Below are 14,051 nucleotides of genomic sequence, written 5' to 3'. Positions count from 1 at the left end.
CCTAATGGGTCCTGCAGACTTATAGGACAGTCAGAGCAGAATAAAACTTCCTTTACAAGCTTTAACCAGACACTGATATTAGTCACAAGACTACTCTAACTGCTGATGAGAAAAGGTGTTTAGCAGTTTAGCAGACCAGATATAGTGAATGCAGGGTCCTGGACTTAGTAACACTAAAGTATTAAACACTAAGTATTTACTTTAAATATAATGGTGTACCTTTATAAAAGCCCAGTTAATGTCTAACTCCTTTATATCTTTTTTATGTTCCTGATTTTTTTTTTTTCTTCAAAATGCTTTAAAATAAGTGTTTCCTGCTTTTCCAGGTAAGTGCTCTCTGCTGGCAGAACTGAGTAACAGCCACACCCCCAACTCAGGTGTCCTGACACAGACTTGTATTGCAGGGAATAATAGGGCCATGTCTGACCAGGTCTGTTACACTATAGAGTGCACTAGGTCTTAAGCTGGCCGTATATTGATAGAAAATTGTTCTAAAAAACCTTTGTTTTTATAAAGATCTGTTGTAGCGTGTGTAACGCCATCATTGTATGGAATTTTTGTCCACTTGTCGACATATTATCGATTGTTAACCTCACAAATTATACATTTTTTGTCAATCACATGATCAGCGGAAATTATGTAAAGGTTATACAATATACAAGACAAACTTTCTTATCTCTTAAAACATTTCTGTGTCCGGCTTTGCAATGCGGAGACAATAAGGTTTCAAGTTTTACTTTATTATTTTTTTTCTAATAACCATATTGGAGGTCACACTGGTTAACTGCAATATTTTCTGTTTCCTTGTAAGAACAAAAGGAGAAAGACCTTTATTTTTGTTGTTTGTACTTCTACATTTTCACACGCACTTGCTCTGTATGTTTTTTCAAACTGTTTAAGATCCATTCTGCTACTATGTTTAGAAAATCGTTCGACAACAAAATTCTGACATGAAGATTTGTTTTTTTGGCATAAAACTTGGCAGCCCACTAACATTTCGAAAGTTGAACGATCAAGCTTATTGAACATTTTTTCAAATTATTTTCTATCCATGTATGGCTAGCGTTACTCTGGTGCCTGTTAAACCATAAACTCATGTAGACACACTGCACAACTGCTGGAATAGGAAAGTGGAGGTAAGACTCTGAATATGTTGTTAGCAAAATGTCCATCTGAATATATATATACTTTTTTGTGACTTCAACTGCATTCTAACATCAGAAAGCCACACTTTAAAACAAACCATCCCACACAGTCCAAGTACTTTGTACGCCAGCTACGACCTGTCACTTTCACCCGCTACTTGGATCTAGCCAGATATGGGATAGCAGGCTTTGTGCCAGGCTGGCTGTCAGTGAATAATGAGCCATTACCCCAAAGATAAGTGTGCCCCCAGTAAAACGAATGCAGCCCATTACACAGTTTTTCTGCCCTGTTTCTCTTGAGTTTGACATGTCTCTTTATTATAGGCTGCTTCTCTCCATTGCTTTATGGGGAAGTGGCTCATCAGCAGTGTTTTCTGTAGTGACTAGACCAGAAATAGTTTGCAGGCTTTCTCATGTACAACACATTTTCCCTTTTTGCTAACTTTTTCTTTTGTTCCAAATGGAACAGGTCTCCCGATGCCTTCGTCATTCGGACACACCGGTAGCAATCCCCGAGGGCCTCCCTCTGGTGGTTGTGGTCTCCAGCCTACCGGAGAGGGATGTTCTTCCTTCCTCTTCACTGAACTGTGGTCATGACAGATACCAGCCTGTCTGGCGGGGGAGGAGTCCTGGGATCGGACTCGGCTCAGGATCGATGGATTCTGGGGGAAGCACTCTTGCCAATCCATATTCTGGAGCTTTGGGCGATCAGGGTTTCGCTGATACATTGGAGTCATTGCCTAAAGAGTCAGGATCCAGTCGGACAATGCCACCATGGTGGCGTATGTCATTCACCAAGGAGGCACGAGAAGTGCAGCAGCGGCTCTGGAAGGGCCTTGCAACCTGCGATGGGTGATGTGGTTCATTCAGGCTCTGTCCCTCATGCACATGCAAGGTGTTGGGATCAGGCAAGCAGACTATCTCAGTAGTCAGACGCTGGATCAGGGCGAGGGGTCCCTACCCCCGGAGGTATTCCATTAGTTCTGTCATTGTTGAGGGACGCCGGACATGGATCTCCTTGCATCTTGCCTCAACCAAAAGGTTCCTATGTTCATTGCAAGATCGTCGGATCCTCTGGCGGACGCAACGGATGCGCCAGTAGCTGTCCCAGGAGCCAATGTTGCACCCTGTTTTACCATTGTTGGCTGTTGTAAGCCAGGTGCAGAAGGACAGGGGTTGTCTGCTTCAGTGATCTCGGCTCTGTTAAAGGCTCATAAGTATGCTTACAGAAGATTTCTCATCACAGTCCTGGAGTCCTGGGGTTTCATCCTCGCTCTTTCTCAAGGGCTCAGGTGTTGGCCGTCTTGCAATATGGTGTGGATCAGAAGCTTGCTTTGAGTATGATCAAAGAGCTCTGCTCTGGCTACTTTCTTTACGCAGTTTAATTCAAGATGTTTCTCATGTAGTGCCCCTCTGTGCGTTCCTTGTTGCCGTGTGGACCTTTAATTTTGTGTTGGCTCTTCTGAAGCCTCCCTTTGATAACATCCAGGATATTCCCATGCTTACACTCTTGCAGAAAGTTGCCTTCCTAGCCGTAATTTCTTCAGGTCTGCGGGTGGCAGCCTTGTCCTGTATGCCACCTTATCTGGTTTTGCACAGGGACAAGGCGGGGGTTCGACCCTCCCTTTTCTTTTTTTTTCCGAAGGTGGTGTCAGATTTTAACTTGAATGAGGACACAATCCTATCTTCCTTGTGTCCTTGGCCATCGCACGTAAGGAGGTGGCCTTGCACTCCTTGGACAGGGTTCGAGTGATTTGCGCGTTCCTTTCTGTGATGGCTGCTTTTGGAGGTCCGATTCTCTTTGTGCTCATGAACGGTCCAAAGAAAGGCATGGTGGTCTCTTCTGCCCTTGTTTCTTGAATTTGGCAGACAATTGTGCAGGCATATGCCTTTGAGGGGTGGGAATCTCCCTTCCCTGTTGCAGCACAATCCACCAGGGTGGTTAGCGCCTCCTGTGTGTTCTGATATCTGATGTCTGTTCGCAAACAGCGAACTGGTCATCTGTGCACACGTTTAATAATTATCTATAAAGTGGATGTGTTGGCATCCTCGGATGCTAGTTTTGGCCACAAAGTTTGCAGGCGGCTATTTAGGTCTCTCCATTAGTTGGTGTGCCCACCCCTCATTGTGCATTGTGGCACTGCTTAGGGGCATCCCTGTTTGGTAATGGATAAAGAAGAAGCAGCTGTGTCCGTTAATGAATGTAAGGGAAAACTGGATTTTTTGTTACCGTAAAATCCCTTTCTCTGAGTTCAATGACGGACACAGCACCCTCCCCTCTATAGAAATTCTCCTTTGACACTGATAGTGACTGACTGGAGGCCTATAGCAGAAAGGAGATTTTATGGCCAGAGAGGACTGCCTATAGGAGGTGCTGAGTCTTTTTTCTCCCTAGTGTCCTACTCCTGTAGGTCTGGTTATAAAACCCTGTTTCTTTATCGTACATCATGGGACACAGAGCCTTAAGTAATTACTTAATGGGTTATAGGCCACCTTCAGGTGATGGACACTGGTATACTCAATCCAGGAATTTCACTTCCTATATAACCCTCCTCCTCCCAAGAGCACATCAGTTTTTCTTAATTATACATCACGGGACACAGGGCCATAGTAGTTACTATGTAGGTTGTATAGGCCACCTTTAGGTGATGGACAGTGGCACACCCTAAACAGGACGTTCAGCTGCCTATATAACCCCTCCCCTTACAGGGAGTACCTCCGTTTTTTTGCCAGTGTCTAAGGTGTTGGTCACGAGTAAAGACGTGCTGTGCTGAGCTCTGCTGGAGTAATCCTTGCTGGGGCAGTCCATGCACCCGGATCCATTCAAAGTGTCTTTTTAGGCCGAATTGAATGGTACCTGGGCCTTGTGTCGGAAGAAACGAGGTTTAGCCCTTAATGCTTCTCTTTTTACAGAGCTGGACCCCGGGATACAGTGCTCTGGAATTTTTAGTAGGGCTGTTACTGATTAAAATTTTCGTGTTCGATTAATAGATTTTTTTTAATCGATTAATTTCGATTTAATTATAACGCACATATAGATCCAACTACTTTCAGCTGATTTAGCACCGTTGTTATGGCAATGGCCGAAGCTGGACATAGCGGGGCATGGCTAGGACATCACACGTCATAAACTCAGCCTCACCATGCCCATAATGTCAGCCTCACCGTGCCCATAATCGCAGCCTTACCGTGCCCATAATGCAGTCTCACTGTGCCCATAATCGCAGCCTCACCGTGCCCATAATGCTGTCTCACCGTGCCCATAATGCTGTCTCACCGTGCCCATAATGCTGTCTCACCGTGCCCATAATGCTGTCTCACCGTGCCCATAATGCTGTCTCACCGTGCTCATAAAGCTGTCTCACTGCGCACATAATCGCAGCCTCACCGTGCCTATAATGGCAGCCTCACTGTAGTCTGTAGTCAGTGCCTGTGCCTGGATTATACAGTCTGTGGGCATCTCCTGCTGTGTGTCTCGGAGCTGAGTGTGAAAACTTTGGCCGCGCTGTGAGAAAAGTCCCGCCCTCCTCCTAGACAGAACACTACGTCTATCACACGAGCTGATCTAGGAGGAGGGCGGGACTTTTCTCACAGCACGGCCAAAGTTTTCACACTCAGCTGGGAGACACACAGCGGGAGATGCCCGCAGACTGTGTCTGACATATAGTGGAGGAGGAGGAAGCAGAGCGTTGCGCTGCAGCCACAGCTTGGCCCAAAACGGCCCCAGGGCAGGCAGCCTACCGATCAAAAAATTTTGATCAATCAAAAAAACAAATGATTAATCGAGGAATTAATCGTTAATTTCTGCAGCTCTCATTTTTAGCCATAAGGTTTTGTGGCGGGGTGCTTTACAGGTCCAGGGTGTGGATCCCGATAAAAAGGGGCCCCAGTTCCTTAAGGTTTGTTAACGGAGCCCACCGTGAGTAGGTGAAGATTGGGTCTGTTTGGTTTACCACAGAACCCTGGAGGATAAGGTAAGTGGAGGTTCCTAAGGAATTTTCTATTCCTTATGGGTTTTTTTCCTTTAAGTAAATGTTGTCATGCCTAAATTCACCACCGGGAGCTGTCAAGAGCACTTACCTGTTCCATGCTGATCAGTCTCATTCTGTCAGACAAGCTGCACGCTTCCTCTAGCCAGGTCTCAGGTAGGAAAGGGGGGATTTTTTCTCAGGTATCCCCCACTTGGCCAGAGATAATTCTCTCGCCAGAAGGCATATGGGCACGGATCAGTCGGCGGTATGCCGCACCGCTCCCGCCGCCACCGCCATAGCACGGCAATTCTCTTCCTCCAGCCCTCCTCCCCTCCTTTCATCCCAGCCCTCCCTGCATGCAATCCGGTCTGGATCAGGGCTCCGCTCGCGTGGGAAAGCAGGCTTTTTTTTTAAAAAGAGAGGGGGGCGCGGTGGGATATCAGAGGGAGAGGAGGCGGGCTTTAGCGTGGCGTTAACGTTTTTCAGACGTTTTCAGCGCAGGGGCTCTGTAAGCTATAGCATGCACCTTTGGCAGGTGCATTTAGCTGACGGAGGGACACAGAAAAGACGAGTGTTGGTGCACAGGCATTCTAGGACACATTTACTTAGCATCAGGCTGAGTTTTTAATAGCAGTGGCAATGCTGGACTAGTACTCAGCAGTGGGTGCAATTTTGGTAGTACCTCTGCATTTGTGCTTGCACTATGGATAGAGGAGGTACAAATACCCCAAAAGATAAGGGCTCAATGGGATCTCCCTCAGGCTTGGTGGACCCTGCCTCTGCAACACCATCCTCCCCTTAAAAACCTAGGGAGGCTGGTCAGAATGAGCCATGGGGTTGTCAGGGGTTGATACTGCTTCCGACATTTCAGCCCCTCAATATATGACTAAGCTGAATTTTTCCTCAGCCATAGTCGCATTAGAGGAAAGATTGGCGACTTTAATCACATCTTTACAAGGTGGAAGAAAGTGCATGAGGTCCCCTTTTGCCACCCAGGATCCTCAAGTAGAGGAACAGGGGCAGGGGGAAAATGAGTTCTCCTCAGGGGATCATGAAGAGACTGATGACTCCTCTTCAGAGGGCTCAGGTGGAGTAGGACCTTTTTCAGCTTCGCAAGCTGAGAAATTGCGGGTGCAATCTCTTACTGAGATGGTCCGTACCACATTTAAACTACCCCTAACTGAGTCGGCTGAAGAGCCCACTTCTTGTTTGGGTTCACTAAAGCTTCCTCAGGTTTTACATGCTTTTCCTGTTCATTCATTGCTGGAAAAGCTTATGTATTCTGAGTGGGATCACCCAGATAAACAATTTTTTCCTTCTAAAAAGTTCCCAACACTTTATCTTATGGAGGAAAAATTTACAAATATGTGGGGTATACCAGCAATTGACGCTGCTATATCCTCTGTGAATAAAAAATTTGACTTGTCCGGTTGACAATGTTCAAATGCTTAGGGATCCAACTGATAAAAGTTTGGAAACCTGCAGTGGCGGCAACTGCGGTATGTTAATCCCTGAGAGACCATTTGAGTCTAGTGCTCAAGGTTTTCCCTGAACAGCAGGCTCAGCATTTAGCCGAGCTACCAGGGGCTTTGTGTTTGCAATTGACGCAATCAGAGATTCTATTCTTTAAACCTCTCGCCTTACGCTTGGGTTGTTGGCCTACTTCTAAATCACCCTGTAAGCACCCGATTTCGTCTGATCTCGGAGGCTAAGCAGGGTCGAGCCTGGTTAGTACCTGGATGGGAGTCCGGCTGGGAATACCAGGTGCTGTAGGCTACAGATGTGTAGAATCTGATGGTTGAAAAGTTGGTCAGCCGAAGCGCCATGCAAAAGCTCTTGGCTCTTCCAGTTAAGAAAAGGAGTAGACGTTCCTCATTTAAACTGGCCCTTTCTCCAGTGCCAGGGGCATCAGCCTCCATGCAGTCAGGACGGTCTCCACCGTCAGGTTCAAGAAGAGCTCAGGGTGAACCCCAGGGACAAAGGAAGTCCTGGGGGAGGAAACCTATAAAGACAGATTGCTAAAGCCTCTTATGAAGGGACGCCCCTGCTCGCTCGAGTGGAGGGAAGACTTGCAGTTCTCAAGGGCTTGGCAGGAGGAGTTTTGAGACAGATGGATGGTCTTCATAATAGCTCTAGGTTACAAACTAGAGTTCTGAGATTTCCCGTCTCCTCATTTCCTCAGGTCAAAATTTCCTGAGACCCAGAGAAAAAGGTCTCTTTTCCAAGCGTTAAACTGACTTTTATCTCAAAAAGTGATTCGCAAGGAATCAAGCTGTTGTCTCCATCCTATAAGGAGGAGAACTTTTAGCATCAATCGACATCATGGATGCATATCTGCATGTGCCTATTTTTCCCGCTCAGTAGAGGTGTCTGCGTTTCAAAGTAGAAAAGCTCCAGCTTTTCAGTTTATAGCCTTGCCTTTCAGTCTGGCTACTACACCTCAGGTGTTTACAAAAGCTCCTGGCCTTCCTTGGCCAGATTAAGGACTCAAGGTATAACAATTATAGCATACCTAGACGACCTGCTCTTGTTGGACAGGTTTGTAGCCCTCTTAGACCAGAGCATGGTCACCACAATCATACCTAGGTTGAGCCTCAACCTAGAGAGATCTTCTTTAAAACCATTAAAGAAGGCTAAGAGTACTTGGGTCTGATTATAGATACAGCCCATAAGAGGGTGTTTTTACCCAAGCAAAGATCAGTTCCATAAGGGAGCTGGTTGGTCATGGCAAAGAAGGGTCGCATGAGGTTGTCGGGAAAGATGGTGGCTTCATTTGAAGCGGTTCCCTATGCTCAGTTTCATACGAGACTGCTGCAAAACGGTATCCTGTCTACCTGAAACGAGAAAGTCCAGGCGCTAGATTTTCCAGTGCGTCTGTCACCAGAGCCTTCAGTTGGTGGAGGATATCCAAGAATCTGCAGAAGAGGAGATCCTTCTTACCAGTTACCTGGAAGGGGGTAACAATATATGCCAGCTTTTTGGGTTGGGAAACAGTCCTGAAAGCACTGTCCAAGGGAAATGATCCAGAACCAGAAAGACCTTACCCATCAACATTCTAGAGATTCGGGCAGTGCGCCTAGCCCTAAGGGCCTGGACATTCAGGTTGTGGAATCGTCCTATCAGGATTCAATCTGACAATGCCACAGTAGTGGCTTATTTTAATCACCAGAAGGGCACCAGAAGTCATGCAGCCCAGGGAGAGGTAAAACATATCCTAACCTGGGCAGAAGGACATGTGCCATGCATATAGGCAATCTTCTATCCAGGTGTAGAGAACTGGCAGGCGAACTACTTGAGTCGCCAGCAGTTGTTCCCGGGGGAATGATCCTTTTACTTTGACATCTTCCTGGCTATATACCAAAGATGGGGGGATTCTGGACGTAGATCTGTTTAGCGTCCAGGTTCAACAACAAAGTCGGCAACTTTGTGTCAAGAACAAGGGATCCACTCGCATATGGAACAGATCCGTTGGTGACCCCATGGGATCAGTTTTCACTGATTTATGCATTCCCACCTATTCCGCTACTACCACATCTGCTTTGCAAGCAGGAAGGGAAGTCGGGGGTTCTTGTGGCCCAGAAGATCTTGGTATGCAGAGATCGTAAGGATGTAGGTAGGGGACCCATGGACCCTACCACCACGTCCAGACCTGCTCTCGCAGGGACCAGTGTTCCATCCTGCCTCACAATTGCTAAAGTTAACGGTTTGGCTTTTGAAACCCACATTCTGGGCTTTCAGGCTCAGTAAGATCTACCTTGATGAATACAAGGAAGCCAGAGTCATTTATTATAGAGTCTGGAAGGAATATATTCCTGGTGAGTCCAGTGGTTGGCATCCTAAAAAGTATGTTATAGGGGAAATCCTTGCCTTTTTGCAAATTGGCTTAGAAATGTAGCTGGCCTTGAGTACCGTCAAGGGCCAGGTTTCGGCCTTATCAGTATTGTTTCAACGACCACTTGCTTCACATTCCCTGGTCCATGGTTTTACACAGAGGGTGACACGGCTTAATCCACTGGTTAGGTCACCCTTAAAACCTTGGGACTTGAATTTGGTTTTTTGTCAGTTTACAAAAACAACCTTTTGAGCCGATACGATATACTCCCTTGATCCAAGGAAGTTGTTTTTTTTTGGTTGCCATATTTCTTGCGAGAAGGGTATCAGAATTGGCTGCTCTTTCTTGTAAAGAGCCATATTTAATTATTCACAAGGATAAGGTGATATTGTGTCCTCATCCTAGCTTTCTGCCAAAGGTGGTTTCAGGTTTTCATCCAAAACCAGGATATTGTTCTACCTTCATTTTTTCCAGAACCCTGATCTACGGAAGAAAAGTCGCTACATTCTCTTGATGTAGTGAGAGCAGTCAAAGTCTATTTGAAGGCCACCGCTCACATTCGAAAAAACTGATGTTTTGTTTTTGTCACCTGAAGGTCCTAGAAAGGGACACTCAGCGTCAAAATCTACTATTGCTAAGAGGATTCGGGATGTAATTATTCAAGCTTATGATTTGAAAGAGAATGTTCCATCTCTTCAAATCAAAGCGCACTCCGCCAGGACTGTAAGTGCTTCTTGGGCAGTGTGTCACCAAGCCTCCATGGCTCAGATCTGCAAGGCCGCAACTTGGTCTTCAGTCCATACATTCACAAGATTCTTTCAGGTGGATGTAAGAAGGCATGAAGATTTCGCCTTTGGGCGCAGTATGTATAGGTCCTCAGGTCTAATGGCACCCTACTTTTGTTTGTGTCCCCCTCCCCTCAGTTGGCATTGCTCTGGGACATCCCACATAGTAACTACTATGGCTCTGTGTCCCGTGATGTACGATTAAGAAAATAGGATTTTTATACAGCTTACCTGTAAAATCCTTTTCTTTGTACATCATGGGACACAGAGGTCCTTCCCCTCTTTCTGATATAGATGTGTATTGCTTTGCTACAAAACTAAGGTCCTCCCTGTAAGGGGAGGGGTTATATAGGGAGTTGAACTTCCTGTTTAGGGTGTGCCAGTGTCCATCACCTAAAGGTGGCCTATATAACCCGCATTGTAACTACTATGGCTCTGTGTCCCGTGATGTACTTCAAAGAAAAGGATTTTACAGGTAAGCTGTTATAAAAATCCTATTTTTCAACAGTGTCTAAGGTGTTGGTCATGAGTGAAGATGTGCTCTGAGGAGCTCCAGGAGGGATCCATGCTGGATTTATATAGCCTCCATAGACCAGATCCATCCAAAGTGCCACTGAGGCCAAAGTGGATGGTACCTGGGGCCTTGTATCCGAAGCAGGAGGTTTTGCCTGTAATGCCACTCTTTGTAGGGCTGGACCCCGGGACCCAGGGCTTAGGTCTTGCTGCATTACCTAAAGCTTTCCTAGTGGGGTGCTTTTACAGGTCCAAGGGAGTGGAACACCGTTATGGGACCCAGTCCTTGAAGGTTTGCTAAACACAGCCCACCATGATGGGTAAAGGCTGGATTGTCTGTTAATTCAGCAAATCCTGCGGCAGGGATAAGGTATGGGAAGAAACTTAGGAACTAAAAAGTCCACCTATGCTTTCTTCCATTAGGGAAAAAAATGTTCTCATGCCTTAATTCTCCACTAAAGGGAGTCTATGCACATAACTTAATCTGTTGTCTTCACTGTAAAGCTCAGTCAGTTTGTGTGGCCGCAGCAGCGTGTGCAGGGGGATTTTTTCTCCCCCCCTAAAGGAACTGAAGGGTTAGGGGAACATCAGCGGTGTAACCCCCTCACATTACCCCCGCCGCGGGGGGTGCAGAGGTCCCGTGTTATTGTTACTGCTATATATTGTACTGTTGTTTTTTGCCTGGTGCTAACAGGGCTCTGCCTCCCCCCCCCCTCAGTTTGGGTCTGTAGACCCGAAAGCTGCCGCGCACGAGAAAACGTTTTAAAAAATTAAACGGGGGCGGGCTTACGGAGAGGCGGGGTCTAGACACAGCACCATGCAACGTCCAAAAGGACGCACGCCAGGCAATGTTAAACACACAGCTGTGACAGTCTCTCCTCGGCTGACAAGGAGCAAGCAAGCGGTCTGCACACAGGGACACAGAAGCTGTGGGGCACGTGAGGGTTGCAACCTGGCATTTCCTGATACAGGAAGGACACTTTTTACCCAGCACTAGGCTGACCTTTATAGTGACTTTACTGTCATGACTATATTCAGCGATTAAGTGCAATTGTATAGTGCCTCTGTTTTTGTACTTAGGACTATGCCTCCCAAAATAGACACCACAAAGACCAAAAAAGCACTAAAGGTTTCACCCCCAGGTTCTAGGATCTCGAGTTGCATTTTCACGCTGTCATCCTCGCCTGAATTACCAATTATGGCAAGCCAGGGTGAGCCATTGTAACAAATTGATGGTGCAACTGCTTTTCACATCTCAGCCCCTGTATACGTGACTGAAGATGTCCTTTCCTCCACCCTGCAGGGTCTGGAAGGAAGATTAGTGGCTTTAATCGCATCCTTCATTCAAATGGATAAGGAAGCATGCTAGATCCCCCTCCCCCACTTCAGACCCTTTGCAAGGGGAACAGTGGGCTCAGGATGAGGCGTTACCCTCAGTCAATCAGGAGGAAAAACAAACCAATGATTCCTCTGCGGAGGAAACAACGGTAGATGAACCCTTTTCAGCCTCACAATCTGAGAAATTGCTGATACAATCTCTTATGGAGATGATTCGTTCCACTTTCATGCTACCCTTAACGGAGTCTCCTGAAAGCTCTGTTTCTTCCTTGGGTTTCTTAAAACCTTTTCAGCCATTGCATGCGTTTCCTGTCCATGCATTACTAGAACAGCTTATTTTTGCTGAATGGGATCACCCGGATAAGCATTTTCTCCCTCCTAAGAGATTTTCAGTTTTCTATCCCCTAGAGGAGAAATTCACCAAAAAATGGAAAGTACCAGCAGTTGACGCTGCGATTTCCAGTGTGGATAAAAGCCTAACTTGTCCTGTAGACAATGCACAAATGCTTAAGAATCTAACAGATAAAAAGTTGGAATCCCTGTTAAAATCTACTTTTCTACTTTTTCCTTGGCAGGTGCCGTTACTCAGCCTTCAGCCGCTGCAATAGGCATCTGTCAATCCCTAAAGGACCAATTTAGACAGGTTCTTAAAGAGGTTCCTGCACAACAAGCCCGGAAATTGGCTGAACTACCAAAAGCATTATGCTTTGCCATAGATGCCATTAAAGATTCTATTCACCAGGTGTCCCGCCTTATGCTTATGCTTGTACATATGTGTAGAATCCTGTGGTTAAAAAATTGGTCAGCCAAAGCACCATGTAAAAACAACCTATCTGGGTTCCCTTTTCGTGGGGAGCAGCTATTTGGAGAAGATTGGACAAATATATCCAAACAATTTCTAGTGGGAAAAGTACTCTTTTGCCAGTCAAAAGAAAGTACGAACGCCCTTCATTTGAACGGACTCTTTCCCCTGCGTCAGGGGCTTCCGCCTCTAGGCAGTGGCGACGGCCTCCTCTGTCAGACTCTAGAGGAAAAACCTTAGGGTCAGACCCTGGCTCAAAAGAAGTCCTGGGGTCGGAAAACTGCAAAGCAGAATCCTAAAACCTCATCATGAAGAGGCAACGTTGTGGCCAGAACAAGGGATCCATTCGCATGCGGAACGGATGCGTTGGTGACCCCGTGGGATCGGTTCTCACTGATCTATGCATTCCCCCCTATTCAGTTGCTGCCTCGACTTCTTTGCAGGATCAAGCTGAAAAGAAAGCTGGTAATTCTGGTGGCACCAGCATGGCCCAGAAGGTAATGGTATGCAGAAATCGTAAAGCTGGCAGTGGGGGGCCCATAGTCCCTCCCACTAAGGCCAGATCTGCTCTCACAGGGACCGATATTCCATCCTGCCTTAAGGTCTTTAAATTTAATAGCTTGGCTATTGAAACCCACATTTTGAAGAAACGTGGGCTTTCCGGGTCAGTTGTCTCTACCCTGATTAATGCAAGGAAGCCAGCTTCCAGAACTATATATTATAGGGTCTGGAGGGCTTATGTTTCCTGATGTGAATCCAAGGGTTGGCACCCTCAGAGATATATCATAGGCAGAAGTCTGGCCTTTCTACAATTAGGGGTAGAAATTAAATTGGCCTTGAGTACTATTAAAGGCCAAGTCTCAGCTTTATCGGTCTTATTTCAAAAATCACTTGCTAAACATTCTTTAGTCCGGAGTTTTATGCAAGGGGTGATGCATCTTAATCCATCAGTCAAATCTCCCTTGAACCCTTGGGATTTTAACTTAGTTTTGTCTGTGTTACAAAAACAGCCATTTGAACCGATACAACATATTCCCCTAGTCCTTCTGACAAGGAAGTTGGTATTTTTGGTTTCTATATCCTCAGCAAGAAGGGTTACGGAATTGGCTGCTGTTTCTTGTAAAGAGCCATATTTGATTTTTCATGAGGACAGAGTGGTGTTACGCCCTCATCCAGACTTTTTGCCAAAAGTGGTTTCAGGTTTTCACCTGAACCAAGATATTGTCCTGCCATCGGTTTTTCCAAAACCATGTTCCAGGGAAGAAAAGTCACTACATTGTCTTGATGTGGTGAGAGCAGTGAAAATCTATTTAAAGGCAACTGCTCAGATTCGTAAGACTGATGTCTTGATAATTCTGCCAGAGGGTCCGAAGAAAGGACAGGCAGCGTCGAAATCCACTGTCGCTAAGTGGATTCGGCAAGTTATAATTCAAACTTATAATTTAAGGGATAAGATTACCCCTTTTCAAGTTAAGGCGGTTAGTGCTTCTTGGGCATTGCGTCATCAGGCCTCCATGGCTCAGATCTGTAAGGCCCCAACTTGGTCTTCAGTGCATACATTCACAAAATGTTATCAGGTGGATGTAAGGAGGTATGAGGATATCGCCTTTGGGCGCAGTGTGCTGCTGGCGGCAGTATAAGTCCTCAGGTCTGGGGGTACCCTCC

At 46.2% G+C, this 14,051-nt stretch overlaps 1 pseudogene; it reads left to right on the top strand.

The window, feature by feature from the left end:
- Positions 1 to 6,773: 6,773 nt before the first annotated feature.
- Positions 6,774 to 6,892, top strand: LOC141109054 (5S ribosomal RNA; annotated as a pseudogene).
- Positions 6,893 to 14,051: the final 7,159 nt, after the last annotated feature.

The sequence above is a fragment of the Aquarana catesbeiana genome, linkage group LG09 (genome assembly GCF_042186555.1).
Source record: "Aquarana catesbeiana isolate 2022-GZ linkage group LG09, ASM4218655v1, whole genome shotgun sequence".
Lineage (NCBI taxonomy): Eukaryota > Metazoa > Chordata > Amphibia > Anura > Ranidae > Aquarana > Aquarana catesbeiana.
This window is presented reverse-complemented; position numbering and strand designations above follow the sequence as displayed.